The sequence below is a fragment of the Petaurus breviceps genome, unplaced genomic scaffold, assembly GCF_028583685.1.
Source record: "Petaurus breviceps papuanus isolate PSGF00001 unplaced genomic scaffold, PetGlider_PUasm1.0 181, whole genome shotgun sequence".
Classification (NCBI taxonomy): domain Eukaryota; kingdom Metazoa; phylum Chordata; class Mammalia; order Diprotodontia; family Petauridae; genus Petaurus; species Petaurus breviceps.
The window spans coordinates 9,946,685-9,963,616 of NW_027185784.1; the positions used below are offsets into that span (position 1 = coordinate 9,946,685).

Here is a 16,932-nt window from a genome sequence, read left to right on the forward strand (position 1 = left end):
TCACAATACTTATTATAGCCTTGATATAGGTACTGCCTCTGCTGGTACAGCAGGTCATAATCTATCCACACATTCTCATTCTATGAAATTCTTCTCCATATCTTTCCCTAAATTCTCTCTAGTAGATCCACCCAACATGCTGATGACTCTAGCCTGGTTTATTTAATATTTCATGGATACCAGTATAATGCATGGGCTTTCCTTCTGTTATCCCTTGCTCTTATATCACCAACCCTCCTCTTTTACCAATAATACATAGAGCCTTGATATCTTTTATAGCACTTTTGGTGCACAAAAATCACCCTTGGTAATATGTCATGGTCTGTTTATATTTGTCATATGTCTTTCCATTGTCTTTTGGGGTCACCTATAACTTGGATTCTTTACAGACCATGATGTCTTATGACTCACTGCCATTTAGAATTATCTAGAAATTATTGGTGCTCAAAATATAAGTTTTGGTAGCTTGAGATCATTCAAAGTCCTACAAAAATCTTGGATACAAAGTCCTACAAAAATCTACATACTCTAGTCTAACCTCTTTTTCTCACTGTTCAATTATGGGCTCAGCTCATTTTCATCAATAGTTATAGTACAACATATAGGTACAGACAAACTAAATCAATAGGTTATCCATCCAAATGCATGCCAAAATCTAGATAATATGCATTGCTGAACCACTGTTTCTTCTGTTTGGGTTGGTAGGTCAATTTTCTTTAAGTGATGATAGACTGTATTAATTAGCCCTATCCAGTTCATTGCTAATAGCAGCAATTTCCCCAAACTTCTTCAGTGAATTTGCATTTTCTATCGTTGATAATCTGTTTTGTACTGTTTGTATGTGTTTTCTCCCTCAATTGCATGTCTTTCAAATTGTTTTATTTCTTCACTGCAACCAACAATAATGCTGTCCATGGTGTCAGTGCTTCTCCCCATCGCCCCCCCCCCAAAAATGTGGTCAAATATCTTGGAAACCAAACAAAAGGGGGTAAAGTAAATGAAAATTATTTTAATTTAGTGCAGTTCTCAGTAATTCTAAGGCTGGCTTTATGTATCTACCTATGATAATCTCACCTCTCAGGTGCTTCAATGGACTAGACCCTAGCTCTAATATCTTGACTATATGATATACCCCAAGAACAACAAAAACAAACAAACCAGAAACCAATGCTTCTTAGAAAAGCATTTAGAGCAGTGTATGTAACAAAGCAAAATCTTAGAGGTATTATCTTGAAATATTTGTTTTGCCATACTAAGCCATACTATGTCATCCTATCGTTACAGATTTATGTTTCTTGGATTTATGGATTTTTCTATTTAATTTTTAGATCTCTTTTACATGTGTGTCCTTTTAGAGAAGTCTCTGTAAGTCTCTTGTTTCGTGTGTATTTTAGATTTTAATGCTTCCTTTGGGTTTCTTTTTTATTTTTGTTTGGGTTTTTGGTTTTTGTTATTTTTGTTTGTTTGAGAAGGGAGGTAGGTTTGGTGGGTGGATGAGAGGACTGTTCCTTTGTATTAATACAACTTTTTTCTTCTCTTCCATGAATTTAATACCATTCTTTGACATAAACCTGCCCCCAAGGCAAAAGCAGTAAGCAGCCATCTGACTTCTAAAGCTAAATGTTTGAATATAGGCTAGAAGGAATCTCAGAAGATGGAACTGATAACCACACCCACCTAGAGAAATTGTAGGATAAGCTTAAATTTAATGGAATGTAACTTAGTAAAGGCAGAGGTAAGCTACTGAACTTAGGAAGATAAAGTCAATCTTCCAATGGAATCTTGAAAATAGCTTGGCCCAGCATTACTGTAAGTTAAAGTTATATCCTTATATTCCAAGGTTCATAAGGCTGAAACATGTGCACAAAGCTATCATCAATACACTACACATGTGATCCCTGGTACCCAAGCTATGAGTCCTAAGATGTGCAATCTAGTCCAGGGCTGCACAGAACTGCTTTTACATTCTAAAAAGCAATTTTCAAAACAAATCCAAGGAGAACTAGAATTCATTTATTCATCCACCAAACATTTATTATGTATCCACCATGTGCAGAACACTTCACCTGATGTTCCTAGACCTATGAATTTTAGAAATTATACAGTCCTTGTCCTTATATAATTTTAGAAATTATACAGTCCCTGTCCCAGTCTCATGTCCTATAATTTAGAAATTATACAGTCCCAGAGAATCCTAAGATTTAGAACTGAAAGAGACCTTGGAAAGAATTCAGGACAAGCCCTTAATTTTACAATTATGAAATCAGAGACCCAGAGAAATTAAGTGATGTACTCACATTCACACACGTAACAAAACTGGGATTCGAACCCAAGTCTTGACTTGATAGAACACACTAATGATTCAAATCATAGACCAAGTGTACTATGGTATCTCTGGTGAGCCTGAAGGGTCAGAGCTATCCCCTGGTCCTATATCAACTTAAGTCCCTGCCCCAATCCTTATATCCTCTGAAGATAGAGCCAGAGTATCTCATCAAACTTCTCAACAGATAGCCTTCCAAGCATAGTTGGGCACCAGAGACTCCAACCAGTCCATGGGTTCTATAAAGACATGTTTTTAACTTCTACTTATGTTCTTAATAATTTGGAAGCATTTGTCAGTCAAAATTAAATTGGCAGTCCACTTATGGAATAACTGATTAGCCAACCTAATTAGCATGAATCACAAAATCCTTCCTTGAAGCTACTGGGTTTCTAAAGAAGTTCAACACTTTCCTCACCGTTCCAATATGAACACCAGATCACAGTGATCGTAAGGTGAAAATTCAACAAGTTTTAAGCTTTAAACTGAACTAAGACTTTTAGAACACCCTCTGTGTTAACCATTCATAACTCAGCTCCCACCAGCACCTGTATCACAAGCAAAACCCTTTACGAGGAGGTGTCTCTATGTCATCAAAGGGAACATAGGGAGAAACAGCAGAGTGGTACTTAAGATCCTCATTTGTGGACAGAGAAAGGCAAAATATGCCTCAGGACTCATCAACAGCACTATCTGATAGCAAACAAAATAAGAAATATCACTTAAGAGTTAAACAGAAGTATTCAGACTCATCTTTCCTCATCATCAATAATCTATTTTCTTGAGCATCTAAGTACACAGAATTCTATTGGGCTTCTAGGGAAACTAAATAGAGGCTAATCAAAAAACATGTTGGGTTCCACACTTTACAGAAAATCTCAGAGGGAAAAAGCCAGAATCATCAGACTCCATGGAAGCATGATTTATATAACAAGAGCTACATTTCCATGGAGTTTATGGATTGCCAAACAAAAAGAGGATATTATGGACCCTGAGAGTTCTGTTAACAAGAGATTACTGATGTTTTTCCCCTAATGGTATTAATATAGTATTATATTTTATGTTGGGGGCAGCTAGGTGGCACAGTGGGTAGAGTACCAGGTTTGGAATCAGGATGACTCACCTTCCTAATTTAAATCTGACCTCAAACACTTACTGAGCAAGTCACTTAACCCTGTTTGCCTCAGTTTCCTCATCTGTAAAATGAGCTGGAAAAGGAAACGGCAAACCACTCAGGATCTTTGCCAAGAAAACCCTAAATGGGAACACAAAGAGTTAGACAAAATTAAAAAATAACTGAACAACAGATACTTTATGCTGCAACTTATAAAATCCACAGATGGTAATATTTTAAAATAGTTTAATTTTGTTAAGTATTCTTAACCTTTTTAAAAACAGTTGTTAAATTAACTCACTAATACATGTGGTTTATACTAATAGCCCCAGATGTAATATAATGGAAGAAGCACTGAATTTGTAGTAAGAGGTCCCAAGTTCAAGTTCTCATTTGGATATTTACTAGCTGTATAACTTTGGGCCATGTAATATCTAAATCTGTTTCCTTATCCATAAAGTGTTGATAATAAATGCATAAACTACTTTCTTCACAAAGTTGTTGTGAAAATCAAATGAGATCATGAATATAAAGTAACCTGTAAATTAATTCTAAAGCACTACATAAATGTTAGTCATCATCATCATCATCATCATCATCATCATAATCATTAATATAGTTCATAGTGTTTAACATGGTGCCTGGCACATAGAAGGTGCTTTAAAATACTTCCCTCCTTCCCCTTCATGGACATTCTAAGAAATCAGCCTAGCAATCCTCACAAGCAGGTCCAAGTGAATGAAGCATGTCTACTGTACAGATTGTGCCATGGGCAGAGTTCAGCCATCTTTGCCTGTATCGTAACTAGTAATACCTAACAATAATAGTTAACTTTTATGTAATGGTTTAATGTTTATAAAGCACTCTATGTAAATTATCTCATTTCATCCTCTCAATGACACCGTGATGTAGGTGCTATTATTTCCATTTTATAGATAAGACAGTAGGAGGTTAAGTAATTTTCCCAGGATTACATAGTTAGTAAGTATAGGAATCAGAATTTGAACTCAGAGCTTCCAGATTTCAAGTCCAGCATTCTATCCACTTTATCATCTACTATATTATATATCTATAATAAGATGGACCCAAGAATGAACAAGAGGAAAGTAGGGGGGATCACACTGAAGAAACTAGGCAGTACCTTCAACAATGCCAGCCTGCTCCCTGTTACAAAAAGTCCATTGGTTTAGCACCAATATTTTCCCAGCAATACTTGGGACCATGGAACACAGTCACAAAAGAGTTAAAATTAGAGGTGACCCAAAAGATGACAGAAAGGCACATGGTAAGTCTAGATATTCATATTGCAATAAATTACTTTTGTCTTGCCATTGGACTTCAATGACTCAGAAAGAGAAAGTGAGGCTGATGACTTTACACAACTCTTCCTCACTTAAATCCAATTCATGAGCAAGTCAAGACATCCCCTGTGATGTCTTTAGTCTCTGCAGAAACAATGGATGAAGAACAATGATTTGGACATGAAAATTGTCATTAACTATCTCAAGGATATATATGACCAAGAAAAGGAAGTGGTCTGGTTATGTAAGAAAGAGACTAAGTGATGTGCTGTGTGTATCCATGAAATATTAAAGGAATCCAAGGAACACCCCAGATATATTTGTTGGCTTATTTATGGATTATGTATGGAAAGATCTGGTTAAGAATCCCACAGGATGAAAAGGACTGAGTGAAGTTATAACCCATACTAGGAGAGTATTCACATCACTGAGAGCACAGATCCATCAATGTCATATATTAAATATTAATATTAATTTTATTAATTTTAACCTAAAAATAGAGGGTTAATTATTAACTGAGAAAAGTTAAATCCACCTTCATTTCTCTGGCATCTATAACTTTTATCTCTGTAGTTCTCTTGGTCAGTGAGAAAGTATAATAAACAGCATAATAGACTATTATATAGACTTCAACTGAATTAGACTGTGAGCTCCTTGAGGGTCTACAATATTTCCCAATGGCCTAGTTTCAATGGGCAATTGATAAACCCCTGCCACCAAGGATGATCTCTCCATTTCCCTGGGGGCTCTTCATATATGCGTTTGTTTGACAAGTTCCTTTTTTTGTGAGACCAGGTATTGTAAGACAGAAATTATTTCTTTAAATTAGAAGCACAGCTGATGGCAGTTGAAGAAAACAATTAAAACATCCCTGAAGAAATTTTCGAAAGAGGAAAAACAATGAATAAAATTACCTTTTTTTTAGACATATGCTTTATAGAGCTGTAGTTCAATTGTTGTTATGCTACTTATGTTCTTAACAATTTGGAACTATTTGTCAGTCAAAATTAAATTATAGGCAGTCCATTTATGGAATAACTAATTAATTAGTCAACCTTATCAGCACGAATCACAAAATGTCTCCTTAAGGCTTTTGGGTTTCTAAAGGAATTTAATACCATCCTCCTTCCTCCAGTGTGAACATCAGATCACAGTAATCATAAGACCGTAACTCAACAAGCATTTATTAAGCACCAACTATGGACAGAGCATCACACTAGGCACTGAGGAAGATGAAAAGTATAGATAAAACAAAATAATATTAACAATCAGTTAAATAACACTTTCAGGTTTGCAGAGTGTTTTACAGATACTTTGTCATACTCACCACCACCTTGGGAATTAGATGCTATTATTATCTTCATTTCATACATGAAGAAAATAAGGAGGAAAGAGGTTAAGTGACCTACCCAGGGTCATACAAGTTCCTAAGTATCTGAGGCTCTGGCCTCAGGTCTTAAAGTCAGATCTTGCTGACTTCAAGACCACCAGCACTCAATCTATAGTGCCACCCATATGCCTCCTGCACCTTGCAGTCCTAGAATCATAAATTAAGAGTTTAAAAGGACCTTAGAGGTTATCTAGTCCAACCCCCTTATTATAAAGATAGAGAAACCGAGGCACAGAGACATTAAGCAGCTTGCCCAAGTCCAAACTGGCAGTAATTGGCAAAGATGAAATTTATACTCCAACTGTCCGACTCTAGAACTCTTTCAATAAATATCATATGGTAACTGAATTTGAGAATTACAAAACAAAGTATGACATTAGTTCCTGGGGGAAGTTCTATTATAGAAGGGAATGCTAGAGAAGACTTCACGGATAAAATAACATTTGAATTAGACTTTAAAGGATGGGTTGGAATACAATAGACAAATAAGAGAAGGGAGGAAATTCTATAACAAGAGACATATATCAGATGTGAGGAAAGGTACAGGATATGTTAGAAGGCACAAAGAAGTCCAGTAGACCATTTATCAAAGACATATTATACCAAACAAACCCCACAATCTACTATGAAGTGTGACATCTTTAACTTACAAGGTAAGTTACTAGACCTGTGAATTCATGGGTCTAGGGATCTCCCAAGTGAGGAAACTCTTCCCACCAATGCAAGTTGGAACCTTCTTTGTTATATATCATCTTAGTGAATTGCCTAGTGCACTGAGAAGTTAAGTGACTTGTCCAAAGTCACAATGATATAGAACTTGAACCCAGATCTTCTGGGCTTCAAAGCCAGGTCTCTATTCACTAGCCTATACTGCCTCTATATTTAGCATTGGGGTTTTACTAAACTCAATCAGAGCTTTACTAAACAAAGCTGACTAATGCTTTGAAGTTTGCCAAACACTAGGTGTATATCATCTCATTTGAGCTTTACAATAACTCTATATAAGTGTCAGTGTCTCCATTTTACAGATGTGTAAACTGAGAATCAGAGTGTTAAAGGTGTTATCCATTGTCACACTGATAATATGTGCCAAGAGACAGGATTTGGCACCTGCCTTTCAGACTTCCACTCCAACACTATCTACTATATCATGCTATCCATTACTTTACTTAGGAAAGACTTCAGTGGTGAGCTATGTGATACACATTTTATTTAGAGCCCATAAAAAGCTTATTTTTCATGGTCATCAAAACACTTCTTGCAGGCAATTTGAAGAGCCATTATGATTCATCCATATGCCTCAGTGATTCTGACTTCCAATGATAGTCAAAGACTTGACCAGGGAAGGGTAAACTCAATAAATTGTCTCAATTATCAACCATCATCATAATAATTTACAGGTTATAGAATATACCTGGCTTGGGAATGAGCTCCAAATCCATAAGAGGTAAAACAAAGGTCTAGGATGAATCATTTCACATCAGAATTCTAAGCAGTTCTAGGCATAGTCTTTGATGACCAGGGAAATAATCTTTCTCTATGAGCTAAAAATAACATACACACAATATAGAATCATAGATCGAGAGCTGGAAGGACTCAAGGTTACCTTGTCTAACGCTCCTCATTTTATAGATGAGAAAAACAAGAGAGGTGACATGCCCAAGATCACAAAGGTAGTAACAGCACTGTTCTGATTCAAACCCATGTCCACTTACTCAGAAATTATAGTGTCCTTTGCATTCTATCATGTATCATGTACCATTGTACCTCCATAGCTCAGCATAAGGATAAGGAGATGAAGTTGACCATAGAATGCCAGGTGAACACAGGTGGTTGTGATTCTATTTCTATGGCAATTACTACCCTGCCTTAGGGACAGATGAGAGTAGGATGTCAGAAGAAAGAAAACTAGCAGTGACAACATTGAAATATGAATCCTAGAATGATAGGATTTCAGAGCTAGAAATTATCTCAGGGTCATCTCTGTTAAGGTAAAGCATCCTAAGGGAAGATAGAAACAGAGGGAAAATGAGACATTTTATAGCTATCAGCAATTTTAAATTATCAGGGTCCCCTGACCCCAAATTAAAAATCAAGATTGGTTTAGTGGCAAGACCTGACTCCTATTTGTGATGAACAGCATAAATAAAGTAGAAAACAGTTAGAGAGATAATGGATCAGTTTGAGTCCATGCAGCATGGACTATTGAGGAGTAAATCATAGAGAGGAACGGTATCCCAGTACACACCCTTAGTGACTGTGGGGTATGGGCTCTTGGATCAGGATGATACAGATGACCCCTGCCTATGTAGTTTTGCTGGAAAGGTTACAGTTCATGTCTTCTTTGCTAATACCCATGAAATGATGTCAGTATTTTGAAAGCTATGATTATGAAGCCCTGGTCAATGTAAATATCTGTTTGGCAGAGTTCTGAGCCACAGTGGTCATTGTTTAGGAAAAGAAAGCACTTGGGAAAAAGTCAATCGAACCAGAGTATGTGTTGTGGTTGTCAGAAGAGGGGTGGATGATGTGTCAATCTAATTAACCCCTACCTAAGTAGAAATTCCTTTCTGCAGCATCCCTGACAAGTGGTCACCCAGGCCCTGCCAAAAGACCTTCCACTACAGAGAATTAACTATGACCCGACGTCCTTTATAGCAAGCTAAAAAAAATGCCTCTCTGCAATTTTCATCTTTTGTTCCTAGTTCTCCTCTCTGAAGCCAAGCAAAACATGCCATATTCATCTTCTATGAGATAATCATTCAAATATTTGAGTATCATGATGCGCCTAAATCTTCTCTTCTCCAGAGTAAAACTTCCACTTGTTTTTTTCAGTCAATCTTAGTATGGCCTGGTTTCAAGTTCCCTCACCACCCTCATCTTCTGAATGTGCTCCAATTTGTCAATGCTTTGCCTAACACACACTACCCATACCTGAACACAGTAGTCAAGATATGGTCTAGGCCAAAAATAGGGCTGAGCAAACTATCACCTCCTACATTCTTGACACGATGCTTCTGCCGGTAAGTCAACAAGAATTTATTATGCACTTACTGTGTGTTGGGCACTGGGTTAAGTGCCTCTGTTTAAAAGCAGACAAACCTCATAGGAAATTTCTGGTGGCTGAGTCATAATGTTGTCTTATATTAAACCTCAATTCCACTAAAGTCCCTAGAAATTGGGTGAACTTTGGGGATCATCTAGTTCTACCTCCTTATTTTATAGAGAAGAAAAGAGAGACAGAGCAGTGATGTGACTTGTCCTGAGTTACACCAGTCATCTGTAGAATTGGCTCTGCTGTAGAACTCAAGTCTCTTTCTATGACGGTAACTGTCTTCTCTGGTTATGCCTTCTCTAATTAGACCTTGTGCTTGGAATTTTGAAAGCTTTTAAAAAGAGAATAGATCATCCTGGCAATCTGTTTTTCCCATTTCAAAATAGACATGCTCTCTTAAAATTTATCAAAGAAAAAAAACTGTATTACTCTAGCAACCACACCAATAATAATAGCATTTATAACACTTTAAGGTTTGAAAAGTGTTTTACATAGAATATCTCATTCGATCTTTACAACAACCCTATGAAGCAGATGATGTTATTAGCCTGAAGCATCTGAAGCAGAATTTGGACTCATATTCCCGACTCCAAGTTCAGTACTCAATCCACTGAACCACCTGGCTGCCAAGGACAAGCTCTTTGGCTGAAAAGGATGACTTTAGCTTACCACAGCAGTCACATAACTTACGAAGAAGTAGATATTTGTAGGTCACAAATATTAGTGTTGATATTTTGTTTCCCTCTCACACACTAAATGCTAACAGTAATCATGAAAGATAGCTCTATAATAGTCATTAGGAGACAGTTAATAGTCTCTTTTTTAAGATCCACATCATGGATGGCAATCCTCACACTTACCACCAGAGTAGGTTTTGAACCTTGGGCTAGAAAAAGTATGGACCTGACCCCATATAACATTTTCAACATTGAGGTAGCTTTTTAAAATTATTTTTCTCTAAGTATTCTAACCTCTTTTTTTTGGCTTTACTAATTACAGAAACAGTTGTCTTTGATTCATTCTACCTGTCACTCTCATCATTCAAGCAAAAATAAATTTATTTTCCTCAATAGTAGCTAGTACTAAGCTGACTGAACCAGCACTGTCATCACCATCAATGTCTAGTGGACAAGCATCCTCGACATTCTTCCAAGACCTCGGCACTCATGGAATACACAGGTGATGTTCAGTATTTAATGCCTCATCCTAGTCATGGAAGGTCACTCAACAGAAGAAGGAGCCTAGGGAAGAGGAGAAACTGGGGAGAATGAAGTTCTCAGAATCATGTGGTAATTCTGCACAGAATTCAGGATTATCATGCAAGATTGCACCGAAGGAAATTCCTTAAAATAAAATACCATGAAAATAATTCAGCACCATGTGCTAGAAACCTAATGTGAATTAAGACAGAAAAATAAAATGAATTGTTCTTTCATGTAATTTATGAGACAGATGTGGTATAGTGGAAAGATCAATGGCCTCAGGGCATTTGACACAGTTGACCAGCCTTTCCTGGTTATTATCCCTGCTCTTGGTTTTGATGACATTCCCCTCTATGTTCACCTGCCTGACTTCTTCTTAGTGTCCTTTGCTGGATCATCATGTATATCACAGTCCCTGCTCACTCCTCTCCAGGCAGCCCTCCTTAATCCCCTGGCTCTTTTTACTACAATGTCCTAGAAATCTCTTCACCCCTAAGCTCATTCCACCCCTGGAATTCACATACTAAAAGTATCCTCCACCCTGTGGTCTCTCTCTCTGATTGACTGGCCTCTCCAAGAACCGCCATTTTAAGGAGAAGTTCCAGGTCAGCTGTATCTTCATTCCTCTTCAGGCTGTACTCCTGTTTCTTCTAGTCTCTCCAATGTCTCTCAGCACCAAGCATCTTCATTAGCTCACACCCTCCTTCCCTTTTATGTTTTGTCTTCTCCCATTACAATGTAAGCTCCATGTGGGTGTTTTTATTTTGTCTTCATTTTGTATTTCCAACACTTACACAGTGCCTGTCACACAGTAAGCACTTAATAAATGCATGTTGACTTGATCCTGACTGTGGATGCACCCCTGGGACCCTCTCCCATTCTCTATACTCTCACTTTGTGACCTCATGTTTTTATGAACCCATAAGTTTAATTGTCATCTCCATTTAGAAGATCCCTAGAACTAAATATCTGATATTATTTTCTCTCCTAATATGCGCTAGTCTCTCTCCAATCCTGTATCATCAACTGTATATTAAACAGTTCAGACTGGATAATCTATAAGCATTTCAAACTTAACATAACCAAAATAGAATTCATGATATTTGCCTCAAAACCCACCATTTATCTCAACTTCCCTATTACTATTATTGGCATTCCCATCCTCCTAGTCACCCAGGTTTACAAACTCAATGTTATCATCAATTCCCTCTCACCCAAATATCCAATCAGTTGCAAAACATTTTTAATTTAATTTTAATTGTTATTTTAAAGCATAGAAATTTGTTATTCCTTTTCTTTAGTTCCAAATTCACTCCCTTCCCCTACACCTTCCCTCGTTCAATAAGATGGAAAGAAAAACAAAACCTATTACAAATATGTATAGTTCAAAACAAATGTCTGCATTAGCCTTTTCCTGTCCCTCCTCCCCCTAAAAACAATCAAGAAAAAGAAAGACAAAAAAAGTATACCCTTCAATCCACACTCTGAGTCCATCCGTTTTCTACCTGGAAGTGAATAGCATATATATCATCTGGAATCCTTTGGAATTATGGCCAGTCATTATGTTGATCACAGTTACTAAGTCTTTTAAAGTTTATTAGCTTTATAATATTGTTTTTACTGGGTAAATTGTTTCCCTTTGCATCAGTTGCTATATGCCTTCCACATCATCTCTTACACCTGTTCCCATCTCTCCACTCACAGAGCCACCAACCTAGTTGAAGGCCTCATCACCTCTTAAAATCAGTTCAAATCCTTCCTTTTTCAGGAGACCTTTCCAGATGCCTCCCTATTGTTAAAACCTGCCCTCTGAGATTGCCTTCTGCTTCACTGGATGTCTTGTATGTAGTTTTTTTTATATTATCCCTCCCTCCTCTTAAACTATGTGCTCCTTGAGAGCAAGGATTGTGTTTTTGCCTTCTTTTATCCCCAGTATTACAGTGCCTTTTACTGAGTAGGCCATTAATAAATGCTTATTGACTGCTCACTCACTGACCCTGTCCCATATCATTGCAAGAGCCTAATTGGTCTCTCTGTATTATTTCTCTCTATACCAATCCATTCTCTGAACAATTGACAGTTATTTTCCTAAAGCATAGATCTGACCATGTCACTCCCCTACTTGATAAATTTAAGTCAACATAAACTCCTGTTCCGAGTATCCAGAGCTGTTCACAACCTGGTCTAAAGTTGTCTTTCCGGCCTTTGTACCCATTACCCTGCTTCACACTCCCCAAGGTCTAGCTAAACTTACCTTGTTATTGTTCCTCTTGTACACCATTTCCTCTTCTCTTTTCTGTGCCTGTGAACACAGATGACCCCATACCTAGAGCTGACTCCTCACTTCTATCTCTTAGAATCCCTAGAACCCTTGCCTTCCTTTAAGATCTACATATCACTCTCTACATGAAGCCTTACCTGATCCCCCTACCTGCTGGTGCTTACCCATGCTCACCTTCTCACTCCCACAACTGCCCCCTAAAAGATTACCTTTAATCTATATTGTATATACCTAAGGATTCATTGCCATCCTTCACTGTGCCAGCCTCCTATATCCCCTGGAATTCTTTTCTCCTGCCCATTCATGTAGCACACTATGTCAGACCTTCTCTTTTTCAAGTTAAAATAAGCCTGCAATAATGGCCCATTGAATTTAGCATTCATTGACCAGTTTGCCTATTTTTCTGAAAGCCTCTGAAGTCCCATGGTGGCTTCAATGGACTAGGACAGTGATCATTTTCTTTCTGGTTTGATGGTCATTATAATCTGTGTTTGTGGGGAGCTTTCAGGTATGGCCACCTTTATTTCATGTTTCTATTTCTTAGCCCAGTAGAACAGAAAACAGAAAATGGCTGAGAATAGAGAGAGTAGTGATGGGGGCTATGGTAGCACTGATATTAATGTGTCAAAACTGCCCACTCTGTTTTTAAAGATAAAAATAGAAGTATGTTCTCTGTTACAACAATGGAGGCATTTGATGGCAAATTTTTCCTGTTTACAAGATCACCTGAATGCCTAGGGTACCTGCACACCCCTGGAATCCCTACTCCTAGGAGAGACTGAGGCTGGTGGATTACCTGATCTCAGGAATTGTGAGCTACAGGGTGCTAAGCCAATTAGGTCTGGCACCAGTATAGCAATTCCCCAGGATGGCAGGGGAGAGGAGGGATCAGGTTGCCAATAGAAGGAAGGGGTGGGTCAGTTTGTGTCAGAAACTACAGAGGTCAAATTGCTACATCTGTCAGCAGTGGGATAGGGTCTATAAGTGTCAGCCCACACAAGACAGAGAGACCCAGTCTCCCTGCTCCCACCAACACCCCCCCCCTCCAAAAAAATCAACATAAAACATGGTACACAGCAAAAGGATGCCAAAGTGAACCAGCAGATGCAGGCATCAGCCTCCGCGTGAGCAAATTTGCATTCTACTTCTGTAGGAAGGGAACCGTAAATAGCTTCTTAGCTGGAACAAACCTAGACAAAAGGGCTAATGAAAGCCAAGGGAACAGCTACTCCTGATATCCTTAAAGTCTTCTTTTGTGAACTAATAAAAACAAATCTCATCCACGTTCAGCTTCTCTCCTCTGAAATGACTTATCTAAGTAAAGCCTTTTAGTCACTGATAATAAGATGCAAAATAAAGTACTTGTGAGCCAAGACAATAAATAGGCAGAATCGCTGTCTGAGTTTAGGCTGACTTTAGCCACCGACATCTATTTTTAAAACTGACCCAATTAATTGGTCTATAGAATATGACGAGAAAAGAAACACAGGTGAGACTATAGACAAATGCACTGCTGACTGAAGGCACACTATAGTCATAACAGGTCTGCAGAAGTTTATATAATGACTTAAAACTGGCAAACAAGCTAGGAAAAATATGGGGAGGGAAAAAAACATTCTATCCTGGTAGCCCAAAGAGGTAGATTCAGAATCACTGAGAGGAAGCTCATTTACTCCAACTGCTTCATTTTACAGATAAGAAATGTGAGACCAAGAAAAGTGAAATGACTTGTCCAATGTCACACAGGTAGAAAGCAGTAGAGGTGAAATTCAAACCTGTTGTCCTCTTAATCCAAATCTATTGCTCTTTTTTTTAAATTAATTTTATTTCTTTTGCTTTTTGGGGGGGCAATTGGGGTTGACTTTCCCAAGGTCACATGGCTAGTTTTTGTGTTAAGGGTCTGAGGTCCGATTTGAACTCAGGTCCTCCTGACTCCAGGGCCAGTGCTCTGTTCACTGCGCCACCCAGCCACCTCTATTGCTCTTTCCTATTAGCTTTGCAGATGGGTTCTGAAGGATGGTATGTTGGTGAAGTTATTTTTTCTCATTTAAAAAAATTTTGCATGTTTTCATTTATATTCTCATTTAGTAAATCGGATTCTAGTCTCAGATTTTTTTTTAAGCATGTATGTACAGAGCCACTGAACTTTGTACTTTTTTCGTGAAAGTTAATGTCATCTAAATGGCAAATAGATCAAGGATAAAGAAGTCATTTTTTTCATTAAATTAGGTCATTCTGAGATGCAGACAAAATAAACTAAATGCTAGATTCACCTTTGTAGGACAGATAGATAGTGTGAGAAGAGCTTGATTGTGACCTTAGCTTGAAAGAATGAAATGTACTTCTCTTGCTCTTTTGGAAAGCAAAACACTGATTCTGAAAATTGAATTTCCAGCAATAGCAGAAAGTATAACTGAACCAAAGAATAAATGCCCAAATGGGGTGCCAAAGTACATAGCTAATAAGAAAATTTTCTAAAAAGCTTTTTCATGAGAGAACTGCAAGGTGATTTTTTATTAAGAGCATAAAACTGTTTTTTTTTAATCCAGCAAGCATGAATTGAATATTACAGTAAATACAAAAGGGACATATATAAATATATATATATAATATGTTTGCAAACTTGTGTGCTTGCATATGCCATATGCACATACTTCATTGTTAAGAAAAATACCCCTGTCAATATTTATATCCTGCCTTCCAAATAGTCATATCACCCTCTTTGCAGAAGAATAGAGTGATTAGGAAGCTTATTTCACAGTCCTATAGAAGTTATAAAATATGATCATCATGTATTTTGCTCAAAGAATCATAGGAAGATAGATCTCGAGCTGGAAAGATGTTGTTAAATGTTATCTAACCTGACCCCCTAGTTTTGCAGATGAACAACTGAAAGACCCAGAGAAGATAAATTTCTTGAGTAGGATCACAAAGGCAGTAAGAGGAAGACAATTTTGCTTAAGGTGAATATACTATAATGGTTTCTTCTATACCCACTATACCCCAACCATTTCCATTTTGGCCTTTTGTAGAGGTGGGGGAGGAGTAAGGAGGAAAGGATGTAAAGGGGAGAGAAAGAGATGAGAAAATAATGAAGCAAGAGAAAAGAGAGGGAAAAAAAGAGGTAACAGTGACAAAGGGAAGTTGATTTAAATTTGTCCCCCAAACCAAAGAATTGAAATAGGAAGGAATCTCTCCTCCAGTCTGACTCACTGAATCCCTTTATTTCCTACTGACTTGTTTCCCTTCCATTTTTGTTCACCCACATTTTCCTCCATTGCAAAGTTATTTGCTCTGATGAAGAAACGGAGGCTGATGGAGATTGAATGACTTGCCCAGGATCACACAGCAAGTCACTGTCTAAGACAGAAATGGAATAGAGGCCAACCTGCCTAGGTTCCACCAATGACCAACCCTACTTTAATACCAGCACCTTACTCCATTGAACCTACTAAGAGATCAAAGAACTGTATCCTCAGAAATCAAACACTTAAAATGTCTACCCTCCATGTGAACATCAATCTTCATTAAAGTAACAAGATATATTAAGTAACTAAAACCTTAAAGAGAGAAATCTACAGGGATAACCTTATCTAATGCAAGGTTTAAAAGAGTAAAATATCTGTGCTTAGAATTTGTTACTTTGCTTACTCTTAGTTTTCACTAGTAATCAGTTGTTCCTTAACTTCCATCTCAATTCCTTCACAAAGTATCTTGAGTATCTTAGACAAGATATTTATTGTATCCCCAGCTATAAAATAAGGGATAGGGATGAGATGACCTCCAAGTTTCTCTTCATTACCAAAGTTCTATCATTCTAACCCTCTAATATTCACCCAACTAAAAGTAAAAACTCACATTAAAATATCCATTAGTATCCAAAGCCCAAGGGCCATGTCTGCTGCTGTTGTTATCCGTTCTCCAAGAGGACCAAAATGACATCACTATGTTGGGGTCAAGGTACAGTGCATTGGACCGTGGCTGAAGGGCTACATGTACAGTGGGAACCAAAACCCAGGCAGAAGCAGCTATCCTTGAAGAGCCTCTAGAGCCAATGCGTTGAAAATTGTTGATAGCCGGGACTCTTTCTCCTTCTTTCTGCTTTTGCTCATCTCTCATTAAACAGGGAAATTCAAGTAAGACCTCAAACTGGTTTTCTGCTTTGCAGGAAGGAATGAGAGGAGGAAAGGAAGTAGGGAAGGAAAGAGGAAGGAAGGAGGAAAGGAAGGAAGGAAGGAAGGAAGGAAGGAAGGAAGGAAGGAAGGA

General features: G+C 37.8%; 1 protein-coding gene across 1 annotated transcript in view; it reads right to left on the minus strand.

Moving 5' to 3' along the window:
• LOC138160368 (metabotropic glutamate receptor 8-like) overlaps positions 1–16,932 on the minus strand; it is a 759,152-nt gene that overhangs the window by 620,351 nt on the left and 121,869 nt on the right. The gene's annotated exons all lie outside the window — the stretch shown is intronic.